Raw genomic sequence first — 17,181 nt, 5'->3', positions numbered from 1 at the left:
GCAAAGCAATTATTTTGGCGTACCTTATCAGACAAAATTCAGCACAATGTCAATGACAAAAAACAAAGATTGAACAATGAAAGTACTGAAGTTTTGATGGTGTGATTTTCAGTCAATGTTGCTGGATAATAATAATAATAATAATAATTGTCTTTATTTATACTTGATAACAGAATGAGTCAAAGACTTGTCTACCTTCTGGTCAAGTATACATAAAATGTACAATATTACAAAAAGTACATAAAACAGAGAAACATTTAAGAAAACAGGAAAAACGTGCATCAGTTAAAGAATCCACAGCAAATTTAGTGGAGTCCATAAAAAACTTTTTGGCACTTTGTTTAAAAGATAAAAGTAATGGTGCGTTTCTCACGGAATCTGGTAAAATATTCCAGGTACATTGTATATGGTCCCTGATAGGTAAAAGATTTCTTATACAATGCAGTCTTAAAAGCCGGTAGATGAAATATATTATTAGATAATGATCTAGTAAATCTGGACTGGACATCAGAAGTATCTAAAATTGTACAGATACTGGGGAGCCAGACCATGTAAAACCTTGTACATTAAAACTGATTGGTTGTACATCACTCGCTATGTAAAAGGTAACCAGTTCAGCTTCTTATACATGTCACTGGAGGGAGTATTGAAATCACAATTCAAGATAATCCTAGCAGCTCTTTTCTGGAGTTTTTCTTGCTTGGCTATATTATTATGTGAAGTATTGCCCCAGATATTTACACAATAGTTAAAGTGTGGATTTACAAAACAGTTAAAGTATGTTAAACAGGAAGACTGGCTAAGGAACACTCTCAAACGTTTCATTTGAAAAATGTAAAAAGACAGTTTTTTGTACACATTGTTAACTTGGGTATTCCAAGACAAACAATCATCTACAGTGACACGAGAAGTTTTTCTGTTTTTATATTTTCAATCACAGTGTCATTGATTTCAATATTTAATTGCTGACTTTGTCTGCTCTTACGTTGGTAAGTGCCAATCAACATAGATTTTGTTTTCTCAGTATTGATACACATTTTGTTAGATCTACACCATTCAGAAATGAGACTTGCATCAGCATTTAGTTTGTCACTTATGACATCAATGGACTTATCACTGCACTCAACTGAGGTATCGTCAGAATACATATTGGAGGAACAGTGTTTGTTATATAAAATACACGGTTAGAGAGGTTTGTCACTTTTGTCTTTCTTCACCTTTGCCAAAATTTAGCTTATTTTTTAAGACACTGACCATGTATTCTCAATATAAATTGTATGTTGCACAAGTTGCAATAATAAATGATTTCTTTCAGACTTAAAACTTGTAAAGGAGATGCACAGGAACTCAATCCCTGATACATCAGTACATTGGTAAATCACAAAGTGTACATTGAAAATAGCAGTTGAGAGGACTAGTACTAATATTCGGCCTCTTCCTACTCTTGCTGAGTACTCTAGACAAAGCCATAAAAGAAAATCATAAAGTTGCCAGAACCTCAACAAATCAGAAGATGTTTCAAACGTAATGAGTATATAAAGACGATGCTATACAGTAAAACTTGTAACAAATCCCCGTTTTGAAGCTCTGGCAGATCTAGACCTTATTTTCAAATCTAAATGATAATAACGATCTGCATTTCGTGCCCAATATTGGTAATAGTATTCTAAAATATTTTACACGCGAAAACCAAAATCACGATGCTTGAGTGAGATTCAGAGATATCAGATGATAATATACAAACTTCATGGTGACATGTCGCAACGTGTACCAAAACAAATTCAAATATGGCGCTTTATCTTAAGATCAACATGTAAACATCGATCAATATATTTTTTGCTATGATAGTATAAACATTCATCAAATGTAGGCGGATGGGACAAAGAGAGCATCTTAAACATAAGGGACTGCATTGTTACAGCAGCTCAATTACACCGCCGTTTTCGTACAGGTGTAAACATCAGGTAGATGTGCACATTCTCTTTCGCTAAATTCAACATTCCTTGTTTACATCAACGCAACACGTTGATATAACTGATAAGAAGACCAAATACAACAACAACTTCAAAAAAATTAACTGATAATGTCATAACATTCACGTATAAAACCTACCTGTCGATCAAGAAACCGAATTTGTCGTCAAGAAAGCTATCTTTTACTATATATAACTTCCTGTCTTGCGCAGACCTCCGGATGTCGATAAATGCCAACAGAGGCACATATGGGATATTTGTGCACGGTACATGTTATATGCATACGAGGAGGCGTTGTAAATGGTTTACCTTTAAACAAAATTGCAAAGAAATAAAGTTTTGAATAAATATATGAATTATGTATTAAGAGCAGAATCGGTCGCATATTTAACTTGAATGCAAATGTGCTGAAGAATTTTTGGCTTCCTACTATTGGAAAGAACGTTTTACAAAGTACCAATACAATGTCAAGGTGTTGCCAAACCCGACTTGAACAGTTAATAGAAAAAGAACTTGATTTTTTTATAGCGATCGGCATTAAATTTAATACGTAATGTTTTTGTTTTTTTTTTATGTATGTGTGTATCTTATTTGTTTGTTTTGTTTGTGGACTTTTTTTGCAAATGTATATGGCTTCAACTAAACTTTCCTATTCTCATGATGACGGTGTGTATGTTTAAAAAATATATATATTAAAAAAAATATACACAATCATAAACTAACCTACTCTTGCGTATCGTGAAAATGATATTTGTTTTGCACTTTGATTTTGTATAAATGCAACTACTGTACGTCGATAGACAGAAAGTCTCATTTATTTGTACTTGTGAACACAACGCAATGAAGTAAGTTGAATCGGAAAAAAGTACTCAATTTTTAAGTTTAAACAATATTTCATTTCCTTAACTATGTATGTACATGTACACTCAATACCGTAACTTTGTCGCTTCTGTCATTTCTGGATATTCAATATCATACCTTCACTTGACAGATATTAAAAAAAAAACTTAAGAGATATTGTTTTATATGTGTTAAAATTTTTAATTCTAATTGTGCATTGTGCCATTATGGCAATTGCATATTTTGTTCAAATTTTGTTTTTAAGCATATTATCACATGTTTGAACAATTCAAAATGAAAGGAAGGTTTTACTGATAGTCACCTTTCTAATCTGATCATTGACAGATGTTTAACACTTTAATACTACTGATGGTAACGGTTTATATAAGCTATTCCCACTTTTAGATTGAAACTATTCCAGGTTTTCCCACATGCAAAAGACAATGGAAGGGCTGGTGTTGTTATAACACTTAAGAATTTTAATCCAACATCCAATCATAATATTAGGGACAAAAACCTTTTAGAAAATGTTCATTATATTTGTAGATTTGTAGATTTTTGGAATGAAACAAAATAAACACCAGAAATGCACGTAAAAAATATTATATATGAAATAGTAAATAAATAACATAAAAGTTTGTTATGATGGTTATGGAAATATGAGCATGGGTTTACACTTATAATATAATTCACTAATGCAAACAAAGATACCAAATAATAATCAGATAGCTTGGGATGTTGATGTTTTAGTGGTGAATATACCCATCCTTAAAACAGTTCACAACCCAAGCTGATTTACCTATAAATATCTCATTCCTTGTAGTATTTCAGTATTCTTATTCCACAATGGCAAATGCACAACTACAAGTTTCATTCTCGACCAACCGACGTGGTAATCAAAACTTAATCCACAATGGCTATAGATTTCAAGTGAAGAACAGACGTGGAGAAAGATGTTACTGGAAGTGTGCTACAAGAGGATGTACAGCTACCATCAACACCTGCAATGACATTCCCACCAAAGTCAACGCCAACCACCAGCACAACAGCGACAGAATGAAGATAATAGTAGACAACTTTTTGAATACTGTGAAGAAAAGATGCATAGAAGAACTAACTCATATTCCTACATTGTACCGAGATGAAGTGGTAAAGTTACGCAATGAAGATTGGAATGAAACAACAAAAGAACTCGTAAAACATATGCCAACTTTTGAGTCATGCAGACAGAGCCTCTACAACCAACGACAGGAAAGTATACCCGTACTACCCAAGACAAGACCTGACATCGACTCACAAGGCGAATGGACGGAGACAAGAACTGGAGAAAGATTTCTACTGGCAGATGATGGCGACGATGAGAAGATTCTAATATTCGGAACAATAAAGAACCTACAGCATCTGTGTGACGCAGAAACAGTGTATGGCGACGGAACATTTTATGCATGTCCATCATTGTTTGCCCAGCTGTACACTTTACATGGATTCATTGATTGAACCATGTATCCACTGGTATTCGCCTTACTCCCAGGGAAGGGCAGACAGATCTACCACAGACTATTCACTCTACTGAAAAACCTATGCCAGCAAACCCAACTCAACTTACAGCCAAGCACCATCTTCATAGACTGTGAAGCAGCATCAAAATGAGCAGCCGGAGATGTATTTCCAGGAATTACTGTGAAAGGAAGCTTCTTTCACTTTACCCAGTGTATATGGAGAAAGGTGCAAGAACTTGGTTTAACTGCCCAGTACAGAACAGATGAGGAGATTAGAAGATTTGTTAGAAGAGCATCAACACTGCCACTTGTTCCACTACCAGAAGTAGAAGATATTTGGTTTGGGGCTTTGGAAGACATTGAAGATGTCGACAGCACCAGACTAAGAAGATTCGCCGACTATGTGACTGAGACCTGGATAGAAGGAGACAGACAAGTTTGGAACCACAGCGACAACGATGGACCCCGAACTACAAATAAAATAAAAGAAAAATGTAAGGTCAATATATTTATTAAAATGTATGTATATGAAATGTAGATGTAACAATATAATAAAGTCAGAAATAAGAATAATATTTCAGTTTTCACTTATGATTTCCCCAAATACAGGTAAATCCAACATGTAACATGGCCATGTTTAATTACAGTGTTGACACACTAATTGCTCATTAATTGCCCTAAGTTGTTATAACTAATCCCCCTACACTACCCAATTCAACCTATTAACACATACTTTTTTACCCTGATTTCCAAAAATTGGAATAGCTTGAAGACACCATGTTAACACATCAATTATTTTTTTATAGATAATTACACTTTAATTACATTTGATATATGTTTACACTTTAATAACCTTTGATGATAGCTGTTTACATTTAAATACTATTGTTAGATGTTTACACTTTCATTACCTTTGATAGATGTTTACACCCCCCACCCCAATATGTCTCTACGTTGACAGCATTCAAGAAATTAAAGCTGGTCAAACTAAGATAACCTTCCAGTGTTACGTGGATGTTAGCTAACGATTAACAGAATTCTCACCACTTATTTTCTAATGCCAGGTAACTATTTGCTCTTTAATCGAAATGGTCTTTATACGTGTAAGTGTAGGGTCGTAATATCAAGTGTTCAAGTTTCGGTTTCGGTTTAGATTAATTTATATTACATACAGTAAGGGAAATCGTTATTATCAATAAACTGCGCATTACAAATAACACGTACTTATAACGTATTGTACTATTTATATAGTTGATCTATGTCATAATTGTTCTACTTTCAGATTTGTGTCAAACCAGCGCATGCGCAGTGTATATATTCTCAAAGCGAAAATTTTCAGACGTAACCAACTAACATGAAAAGTTTCACCTAAAATTAAAACGGTTTTTTCATTTCTGGCTTGACGATCTTGAAATTTATTTAGAACTATATTGCCTTTATGTATTGAAAGGTTTGCAGGAAATAGTTAATTTGTAAATGGAATAACATACAACATGAAATTATACAGGATCATAGGAGCGCACCATTTCAACAGTTGGTATATATTTAATTAGTTATTTAAAAGTATTTGAATATCTAAAGTTATTGAGGCTGCCTTTTCCAATGATTGTCAATCATCTGTCTTCATCAAATCTGTTTTCACATAATATATATTACTCATGATATCAATATTTTAGAGAAAGTTTTTCTTCGAGTCATATTATAACAAATACAATATACATGTGTTTCTTTCTTTCTGACTTGATAATCTTTAAAAGTTTCCTATCTATGAATATTGAATAACATGATAGTTACGTTTGTTTCATTGTCATTCTTTCTATAAAATTTAAACACCGCGATGTAATAAGTAATATATATATGAATATTTTGCAAAATTACAATAAATGTACAGAATCTCTTGGCACAATCTATTTTTAAAATGCAATATGTGAAATTCTATTATTAGAATTATACCAATATTGGAAATACCCTGAGCTATTTTGGATTCCAATTCTGAAATTGTGATATGACGTCCTCATTTTATTTAGAATAGTCAGAACTTAGTTTGAAGTGATTAAGACAGGTGAAAATAAGTTTACCATCGTGATCATACGTATATTCTAGGACGATAAAAATACCATTGGTAATTTCATGGACAAGAGTTATTGCCTGTGCAATCGAAATTGGATAAGAACAATTTTGAAAGTCTCATACAAGTTCTCGAACTAACGAGAATGCAGTTGATAAAGTATGGCAAAATGATGATAGAACTGACGAAGGACGTTTGTCTGCTATTCCATGAAACGTTATGTCACTTGTGTACCAAGACCTATTTTGTAAGTCATTCTAAGATGTTCATTTGTTTTGAAATGTTACAAGACAGTTTCTTAAACTGTTGATGGCAAGATGGCACAGGATGTGAATTCTTAAGGACGAGTATGGCTACGACCGATACAGGGATGTTTGTGCGATTGGTACATTTTCGATTTATCAAAATAGTTCAAATGCATTTTTTGACCTCTCACACAATAATCTATTGCCAGAAGAATCGAAATTTGGATATGAATAATTTGTAACATTTCATTTAAGTTCTCGATTAAACGAGAACACAGCTAATGCAGTATGTAAGAGTATTAATAGAACTGATGTAAAATTATTAACTACCGATCATGAAACGTTACAGGACCTATTTCCTAAATTATTCTTAGAGATTCATTGTTTTGACAGTAAGTGTGTTAAATTGTCGACAGCAGAATACACGGCACAGCATGTGATGAGTATTACTGATACAAGGATGTTTGAGCTTTTGATATGTACGAAAGCCTATTGGGGTCATTTTCGCAGGGGAAAATATTTTTAAAATCATATCGTAGATATGACATTTTTGATTTATGATTATTTTTATACATTTTTCTGCCCCTAAAACGTGTGGCGTTCTTATAAAAACATGTTTACTCTAAACTATTCATATACATATATGAAAATAACAATAAATGATTTTTACAAAATTATCCTCATTTATATTTGGTAGCTGTGTAATTTCCTGTATCCAATGTGTTGTGGCTATTTCTATCGACCAATGAAATCTAAACATTCACACAAACAGTTTGGAGAATTTCAGTTTCAGATATTTTGAGACATTACGTAGCTTTGTACATATCTGTTGTCGGACATGTTCGTAAATCAGGTAAGTAAAACTATCCTGTACATGTTTACACAATTGATTTTGTCAGTGCATTTAATTTCATATTAATAGTAAATACATTTTATCGAACTGCTGTTCTAACTCGAACTGGTATCAATGAGAAAACTGTACTTGATATGATTATTGTCGGTCTACTAACTTACAATCTTGGTTTAGCTAAATTTATCAAATTTCAATTTATAGTGATGTGACAAACTCTTTCCCTACCTTAGCCATTACAGAAACTTGATACCGTATAATTGTCATGTTAACTTAATAAGATTTAAGTAGATCAACATGTATGAAAAAAGACTGTTTCACTCGTACCTAAGATTGTAGTGTTTTCATTGCAGTCTTAATCAAGGATCACAGATGGTCACGGATGGAATTGCGACAACGATGGTGTAAATCTAGCATCGGTATTGTATTTGTATTTAGTGACTGGTTCTCAGGCATGTATTACCGATTCTTCAAATTTTCGTTCCTAATGTTACCGGTCCAGTTGGAAACTGTCGATAGCTCATCGTGTTTCTGGATTCTGATGTCAATGGTCCATTACTTTCTTGATTCGTAACCTGTTTGATAACGGTTTGGATTGCTGTTAACGCAAACATTGAAAACATGTCAATACAAACATGAAAAGATCAAGATTTTGCGTACCTCTTATAAATTCTCTTGAAGGCAGCAGTCATGAGTACTGAGAAAGGCCCATTAGATTGAATAAGCTATGAATATTTAAAGAAAATTTCTTTCTATTAAAATCGGAAGATGTGCCTATTTAGATTACTGAATTATTTCAACCTGTATGGATGGATGCCATGCTCCTGAGCTGCAGTCTCTGCCTCCTTCCTGATAACCTTATAAAAAGAGAATTCACATTTTAATCTGGAAGTACTTATATAAATGTATAATTTTCGAATACAACAAATTATCTTCCTTTCTGATAACCTTGTAATAGAGAATTCACATTTTACGCTGGAAGTACTTATATAAATATATAATTTCTGAATGCAACAAATTATCTTTAACGTTTTGTTTCTTCTATAGGTAGCCCAAAGAGATAGCCGAGACGTGGGCATGATGTTGTCGTTTTGGATGATGGATGCAGAATCATATGTACGGACTGAGTTGGTATACTGGAGCATATCAAATGTAAAAGGAAGGTTTATTCAGATCTCCTTACCAACTTCAATTTTTAATTAATGCTAGTACTTGATATTGAAGTATTTACTTAAAATAAACGGCTATATATATCATTTTTTGTACAAATATAAGGTACATTGTAAACTGACTGAGAGTATCTAACGAACTTATTGTTAACAACGCAATTTGTTATATATATACCGTGGTCAATTTATTGGTATTTTGGTTGACGTGTGATATTCTTATATTGATATTGTACGTATATTTGACAAAATCATGGTTCAGTATTGAGGTATCCGTTTGTTATAACTATGGGTGTACGTGATATTGATGTATCAGATAATTACAAAATGAAATGTTTCTTCAGATTTTCACATCAACAATGATGAGATATTTTTTTAATGTGCGACTCTATACATTGATTACTTTGTAGACGTATAAATTGAGGTATGAATTAATTTTATTCATTCTTGTATAATGTATTTTTTATCAATGTTGTATGATCCATATAAAATAGCTGTTTAAGTTGTTTTTATTTTCTTCGATGTTCATATTCTTATTTTTAAAAAGTTTACGTTTAAGTTGATATGTTAATCCATTGCGTTTTGGTTTAGGGATGAGTGTAATCTTAAAGAAAAACGCCTTTATCGTGATTACATGATGCTGTGGAAATTTCATGTACGTGTGTTATCATTGTTGTGATTACTGAATAACGAAAATATATGTTTATATACGTTATTTCTATACTTTTCTCTTTAAGTTACAGATTAAGACTATCGAGGTGTGGTTGGTAATGTAGAATTTACTGTTTGCAATTGATACACTTACAACAAAATGATTTTAAATTCAATTCAAAATTTGGCGACATGTTTCTATTTATAGTGTACACCGATGACCTACTTCCGTGAACATACCAGGTTCAGATAGATTTGCACCGTTATATCAACTTTGTTAAATACAATGTGAAAATTAATTCAAACTTTCTGCGGAACAGGTCTGAACATGTTATAATGGCTAATTGCCAATGGACATTGAAGAATACTCACCGACTATCTGAAAAACCAACCACGACACGAATAAAGACACTACACTTAAAACTTGTTAGTAGTTTTTTTTGGAATTTCCAAATACGTGTTATATAATATGGCTAGACTTTCAAAAAAAAAAAAATACCTAAAAAGGATTCCGCACCATGTTAATTCTAATTAAACATTGTAATTTATGTCATAAATTAAAATTAGTCCCTTGAAATTTAAGAAATTGAAAAAAAAAAAAATCTAACCGCGGAACTTGTTATCCGGTATGTAAACCACGTGGGTGAAGATCGGCAGCATGAATTCTGAATGTTTAGAACCGAGGAACACTATAACAACAGTAAGTTTCATAGACTATAATTATATAAACACAATTCGTAAAGGTATGATACGTTAAGAACCCAACATGTTATTTTCCTAGGCATTCTACTATAAATTATAGTTTTACTTCTCATTTACCTCCTTTGTTTCGATGCCGGAAAGAGGAATGAAGTTAAGTGTTAATTGTCATTGTTCCGTGTGTACATTATTTTATAAGCTGAGTTTTGAATGATGCTATCATATACGCAAACGTGTATTTTTCGTTATTTATTTTTTTAAAGATTGGTTTTTCGGAAAGCGAAAGTTAACTTTGCTATGATATGCTTGTTTCCATTCTTCTTCCATTTTGTTTACCATTTATTTTTTTGTGTAATTAACGACAAGTGGATAACAGCAGTTGATTTCAAAACATATTTTTGTTTGTATCGTGAAATATTTTAGTTAAAAAACTTTCGACATCACCTCTTTTCTTGAAATCTCGTGTGACTTCGCGCACAAACGAGAACTGTTTAATCAGCATTTGTAGCACATTTGAAGTCTTAACCACTGTATCATTAGCACTTTTTAATTTTTGGGTCTTGCTTACATTTTATTTTCTAAAAATCAAGATTTTGGTGAATCAAGAAAAATGCAACTCCCAGAGTGCATGCGGCATCTGAACTTATGTAAATGACATCATAGCCATGATTTAAATACCCCATTCTTAAAATAGGATGTTGCATGGAATAGGACGGTGAAGGATTCAAGAAAAAAAACCCAAGTGACGGTAATTATATCAAGCTTCCTGGAATTATTTGTTTTCCCATTTTACTTTTAACAGTATGTTTTGTAGAGACCACGAGGTTTAATATTGATGAACTGCTATAATAGACACATGGGAAATAAGGCTTCCACTAGTTAATGCACGGACTTATATACACAAAGTCCGTGGTTAATGTAATGAAAACTTCAAACAATTTCTGAATGACTTGTTTCAACTTGAGAAACTAGTTTCTATCCTCGATTAAATGGCTGTCAAGTTTTCAACTTATGACATTAAACTAAATATGACCTTTTAACCTACTTCATCTTTGATACGAAAGAAGATGACGACTTAGGTTTCCATTTTGTGAGATGTTTTTTGAGTTTTACGAAAAAGTGCGCTTGCATCATTAAGATTCGTTTAATTTCAAAATCTTGCTGTTTCCCATAGGTTGTACTCAGTCGTAGAATACAAACATTTTTTTCTGAACTTGAGAAAGTCTCGAATATCCAAGAATATTTGCCACCTTTTGGGTTTGTTGTGCTTGGATTTAAAAGGACGTTTTTCATTATGTTTCCCTGGGTCACGTAAACATAGCTGTTGCTGTGCCCCGGAGTTGTTGTCTCGAATGTTTCCTTGTGTGATGTTGCAGTTTTATCTTTCTTCGTTAATATCGCTGACTTAATTGATGCATTCTTTTGAACGTCATAGTGTCCTATCAAATAAGACAGAATTTATTCTTCATTAGTAGTTTACCAAATAGCCATAATTGAAAAAAAAAATGCGATTGGAATGTTATCGTTGATAGATATTTGTCAGTAATTTTATCACGTGACATATCTATTAAAATTAGTCTCACTTTTTTTATTAGTGGATTGCGAACTCTCTTATGGCTTAGTCGTTGCCACACTTACAAAATAACAATAATATATATCAACAAAAAGTAATTTAAGACAAAAAAGAGCAATTCAAAGCATAATTCAAACAATGTTTTTATAATGACTCACATGCAAACACGTGACATGTGACGAAACTATTTATACCACAAGTCACTCATGACAGATTTCACACGTGACTAATCATTTTACAATCACGTCATTATTCCAGTATCGACATTAGCTTCCAGGATTTATTATTTGTTAGCAAAATTTCCTGTCTGAATCATAATTATTCTGTAGACAATAACTTCTTTTATTATTCTTGTGTGAAACATGCGCCAGTTTCATGAATCATCCTTAACTTAAGGAAGTTTTCCTTAATATAAAGTTGCTCATAAAAAAACATTACATAAGTTTAGTAAATTTCTTAAAATTAAGTTTTCCCCTTAACTCGGTGCTTTTCCATGGTATATAAGATTTCCTATAGTTAAGAAGGATTCGTCAAACTCTGGCAAGGAATATAATAATGATAAAGAAAGCTTAGTGAAAATATATGAATTGAGCAATATCATCTTATTTGTTTCAAATCACCTTTTCGTATCTGTATATGATGGAATAATTTGGTCTGTTTTGCATGTAATTTTGTCTCTACAAATCGTACTATTATTTGATGTGTCTATTACAAATACGCTGCCACAATCATTACCTACATATGATCGGAAAACTAACCGTTAAAAAATGTGTGTTATTTATAGGGTATGTTTTCCCGTACGGCTATAAATAAAATCTTGTTATTGCATCGTTTTATTAATAGTAACATTTATAAATAGTATCATGGAAATACCCTTGATCTAATATAGAATTGACGTGCTCTCTTTCCATTAGTTGACCGGTCTGTACAGACCTACCATTACCCATAATGCATTAGAGAGAAACGAATGTATGCCACTGTCACCATCTACGTAAGCAAGAAACAATTATTTTTCAACGACTGAAAGTGAAGAGGATATCATTGAGAATAATTACTTTCTATCGAAAGTTAATATATGTTGTTGTTATACCTGCGAACAAAGTAATCCGTATGTTGCTGCAGCGTAATAAAACACGCTGATATAATAGAGCTGGTAACTAAATGGAGGTCATCACCGGGTGTGATTATGGAAGGGGTCGTCTCGAAACAGAACACTGAAAACATTTAGCTTATAAATCCTAACAAATTCGTGTTTGGTGTTATAACGTCACTAGAAATTCATAATAAATTTCTTGATAGATATGGAGGCAAAGCACAAATAAACTTTGCTAAATGGATTAGCATATTCAACCAGACATTGACTTTCTACTGAAAAGAAATCCTTTGAAAAAGAAAATAAGCGATAGTCTTAATAATATGCATGATTTGTAGCGTCACGGACTTATATACACTTATGTGTATATAAGTCCGTGGTAGACACTTATGTGTATATAAGTCCGTGGTAGCGTTAACCTTTCTGAGCACTAATATTTTCTATCCAGAAATCTTCATCGGAACTCGTCAATACATTCATTTATTTTCATCAGTTAAGTGAAATAGCCGCAGAAATTTCATCTGTTGTATGAAATATTGTTTTAAAAAACCCAGTTTTGTAACGCGGGCACTAAACGTATATATATGTAATGATGTATTTATGATATCCACTTCAAACAAATATTCATTCATGGATATATCAATTCGAGTTCCACGAACTAAAGGAAAAGGAATAATTTACGACTTTACAGTATCTTATTAAGAACTTCACGGGAACACGTGTTAACAACTTTCCTCACTCACAGATCTTAATCGTCAATAAAGGAGAATTGCTTCATGAGCAATCACATCACAAGAAATATTTTGAATGGTACAAGTTGTTTCATGTATATCACATCTAAACAGAGCATACACTTAATTCATTCGCGATTCATTGTAATGTATTTACAAGTTAGATTTATAAACAGCCTTTTTAAGCATATGGTACCTCCATGTTGATTGATAATCTGGGCATGCTCAAATATTCATACACATTCCTTGCGATGGGACAATTCTACTACATGTACGTTGAATTGTTTTTCAATAAGTTTACATATGATCAATAATAGATTTTATGTCTGTAACAGATTGGCAACTGCGTACGCTTATAGTCTGAGAGGATAAAACTTATCATGTAACAAGGTTAACACCTGTTGTTATATATAAATGTCAAAGTTATTTGAGTGAAAAACACTAGAGCCAACCTCCATGACTATGGTTATAATTAAGATAACAAGAAAGTCCAATCCATTCTACCGACTACGGTTTTAATATACATGGCGGATATCTCTCCTCGCAATGTAAAACTTAAGCATAACCAATCAACGTTCAGAAAATGAGAGTCCATATAAAACGAAGCAAAAAGACCTACTTACAGACAACGAACGCGACTTTTCGCGTAATGCGGAAGGAAATGGATAAAAACGAAGTGATTATGGAGGCTATGAACTCGCACTGAAATATCAATACTTTGTAAAATCTTAACCATTAGCTATCAACATTTTGTAACAGGAAGCATGATGTATACTTGAAAAAACCCACCATCGAATATCAAATCAACCGGGACATGTAAATGCGTGTGATGAAGATTAGTTTTTCATTAACATAGTGCAGATATGGTCTCTTGTACCTTAAAGACCCTTCTTCCTGTGTTAGTGCTTCTACTAGTCATTTTTATCATGTCGAATGATGTAAAAGGTTCGAGAAACCGTGAAAAACGGATACGGTTATCCTCGTTTAAGGATGTAAATTTAACAGTTCGATAGTTCAAAGACATTGAAAAATACAACATGAAAAAGTCTTGTTGAGGTTTAATTTTGACGAAAGTAATCGTACTCGATTCAAAGAAAATTAATTCTAGTAATATTTTGAAAATGAAATTGGAAATGTACAAGTTGATTAATGTATATCACATCTAAACAGAGCATAAATATAATTCATTCGCGATTCATCGAAAGAACGATGTAATAGCAAATCTTCTCATTGTACGTTGTTAACGACAAGCACCAAATATGCGAGAGAATTATATCGTTACATACAATCTTGATAAAAGTAACCGTATATCGTGTTGGAGACAGGTTTGGAATTTGTTCAGACAGTCTGAGACATAGGACGTTATTCGACCACTAGTAAATCCTTTTAATGGAAATATTAAAGTTGATGGGGCCGAAAAGTCTGATTTATTGAATAATTTACTATTGTTCCATTTCGGCTACAGACGGTAAAGGCATTCCGTTACTAACTTCCAATTCTGGAACAATTCTTTTGTTAGATTTGACGATGTCTCTAAACGTTCTCCAATCAATAAAAGAATTTCAGCACAAATCCATAAGTTGTCACAAACTAAAAATCAATATATAACAGAAAAAACACCGTAAATGATTTATGCCGTTCTCTAAAAATACCAAAAAACAGAACGAAAACAAAACAAAAATCACAAGCCTTTATATTTTGATGTGGTCTTTCAAATTGGATAGACAATACATATAAGGACAGTAACAATTATTGGTTTGAAATTCTCATTCCGCTAACACAAATGTTCCTCTGGGACCTGTGTTGGACCACTGTTGCTTTTAATACACATAATGGATATTGTTGATTGTTTTTTGTTTTTTGATGTTTAGTTGTTTCATGTATTCTTCTTGTTTAATGCTTCATTCATGTTTAACATGTCTCCATATGTTTACTACAAAATGTACGTTTATATCAAAAGATATGTGAATAGTGATTTAGAGACATCTGACAAATGGTCACAGGACTGGACCAAAATATTGAGCCGAGAAGATTTCAAAGGTGATATAATGAGACGAGAAGCTCGCTGAGATGAAAACATATCAGACTCATTTTCTTTATTAATCGATAAATATGTATATACAGCTAATTAAGCTCGTGCATATCTCTAATAATTCAACAATATAACATGTACATAAATCATATGTTTTTTCATTGAGGAAGACTTTTCTATGATATGCTGTACTTGCATCGAACTTTAGTTGTCGCCAATATGCCATCAACGTCTTCTGCAAATGCTTTCCGCTCCTTCTTGATTTTCGTAGTATTGTCCTTTGCCAGCTGAAATTCTTTCTGTGGCTTTTTTGCTGGTTCATGCACCCTTCGTTCTCATCTGAGACCGAGTTATTGCAATGCAATGATTCATTGGCAAAAAGATTTCCAAAAGAGTAGTTTCAATTCCTGACATTGTAACTGTAGAACAACTGTTTGCCATGTAAATCAGGAGTCCTTGCATACTTTTTTCCGAGGGCATGTTGTAGTGAATACAAAGCCATTTAGTTTCAACTTCACAATTCGGGTTCCAAGTCTAGTTTGTGTTTGTTATGTATATTGTTGATCCCGTTGTTTTCCCTCTTGGCCTTTTGAGAAACTCTGGGGTGTTGTTTATGTCTTTGTGTAGATGTGAATTTCTCATCTTTCTATTCTTCACAAACACACTTCTCAATGATGCTGTCAATGATGTTTTGCTCAGGAAACATTTAAGTCTTTTCACCTTCTGACCAAAGCATGTATAAATAATAGTCTATTTTCGTTATCAGCCGTATCTAGAGCGGCTTTTCCAATTGTTGTTCAGACTCTCCAGGGAGTCACTTGTACTCGACCTTAAACAGAAGACTTGGGTTCACGTTTGATCACATGAATATAAACTTGTAGATTGTATTAAGCAAAATACATAAAATGTTATTTATCTTCTTCTTCTTCTTCTTCTTCTTCTTCTTCTTCTTCTTCTTCTTCTTCTTCTTCTTCTTCTTCCAGGAGATAGTTCTTGGCTAGCTGAATTCACAGGTTAACAAGATCAACCGATTTTTGTTTTGCGTTTACACGATATGATAAAAACAGTCGTCGCTAAAGGATTGCTAGTGGTAAAGAGGTCCATGGACAACCTAAACTCTCGACCCTTCCCTATTCCCTTGATGCAGCTATAAAGTCTTTTACTTGTGTTGATGGTTCTGGGATTGAAGCTGTATAGTAGAATATCTAGCCAAGCTTGAACATGTTGGAAACTGAAACCAGATGTTTTGGTTTTGGAGTTGGAGGTCTCTCTTAGATAAGGATTTTATGGAGTATCATTGTCCTTGCTGTTCGTAGTTCTAGACGGTCCTATCCCAGGCGTTGAGGTATAGATATTGCAAATTTCCTTCAGATTGTTCTGGTAGAACGTCTTAGGACTGGATGTAGAGATCATACAAGTGCTGATTGATAAGTTGTGAGGCTTTTATTGAAGAAGTTAAGCAGGGATATCCTTTTTCAACTCTGTGCTTCACTGACCTTTTTTAGGGTGAGTTCCCGAAGTTTGGTTTTAATTGGTCAGTTTATGTCGAAGAGGAAGCACTCTAAAGTAAAAAACAAATGTAACTTTTGCAAAATAGACAAAATCGCTGATAAAGCAGTGATTCGATATTTGCATAAGAAAGGTCAAACACCTCAGGATATCCATACTGACTTGGTAGCAAGATTAGGGAATGATGATCCTTCATATGCTACTGTCAAAATTTGGGTGGCGGAATTTTAGCATGGAAAACAGAGCCTTGGA

This window comes from Ylistrum balloti, unplaced genomic scaffold (genome assembly GCF_031769215.1).
Source record: "Ylistrum balloti isolate Yb309-2 unplaced genomic scaffold, AGI_CSIRO_Ybal_v1 Utg370834, whole genome shotgun sequence".
Classification (NCBI taxonomy): domain Eukaryota; kingdom Metazoa; phylum Mollusca; class Bivalvia; order Pectinida; family Pectinidae; genus Ylistrum; species Ylistrum balloti.
Note: the sequence above shows the minus strand (reverse complement) of the source record.